The sequence below is a fragment of the Egretta garzetta genome, unplaced genomic scaffold (genome assembly GCF_000687185.1).
Source record: "Egretta garzetta isolate BGI_Z169 unplaced genomic scaffold, ASM68718v1 scaffold161, whole genome shotgun sequence".
In the NCBI taxonomy this organism is placed as follows: domain Eukaryota; kingdom Metazoa; phylum Chordata; class Aves; order Pelecaniformes; family Ardeidae; genus Egretta; species Egretta garzetta.
In genome coordinates, this window is record NW_009258754.1 from 838,558 (window position 1) to 838,919 (window position 362).

At 52.5% G+C, this 362-nt stretch overlaps 1 protein-coding gene across 1 annotated transcript in view; it reads right to left on the reverse strand.

Moving 5' to 3' along the window:
- The window catches only part of LOC104135463 (guanylate cyclase soluble subunit beta-2-like), a 21,294-nt gene that overhangs the window by 19,296 nt on the left and 1,636 nt on the right, over positions 1-362 (reverse strand). The window lies entirely within an intron of this gene.

Consider the following 362-nt stretch of genomic DNA (forward strand, 5'->3'; position numbering starts at 1 on the left):
GCAGTGATCAGTTTTAGATGCAATGAATCTGTAAGTTTTAGTGCTGTGCAGAGTTGTCTTCTTTCCTGGGTTTATTTTTGGAAGAATTATTTGTAGGTCATTTTTGAGAATGGAGATCTGTTTGGGGAAAAACACTCTCCCCTGATAAAGACGAGTTTCTGTTCTCCGCCAGCCACCCACGCACAGGCAGCCCTGCGGCTGGCAAAAGCCCTGTCTGCTGTTTGCTGCAGGGGTTGTGGGACGCTATGGGGGCCCACGCACCGAGCCAGCGCTCTGGGCTGGGCTGGCAGGGAGGGGTTTGCTCATACTGTGGCAATTCTGAGGTGTCGCGCGCATTGCTCTGTCTGCGATCTCTTGGTCCT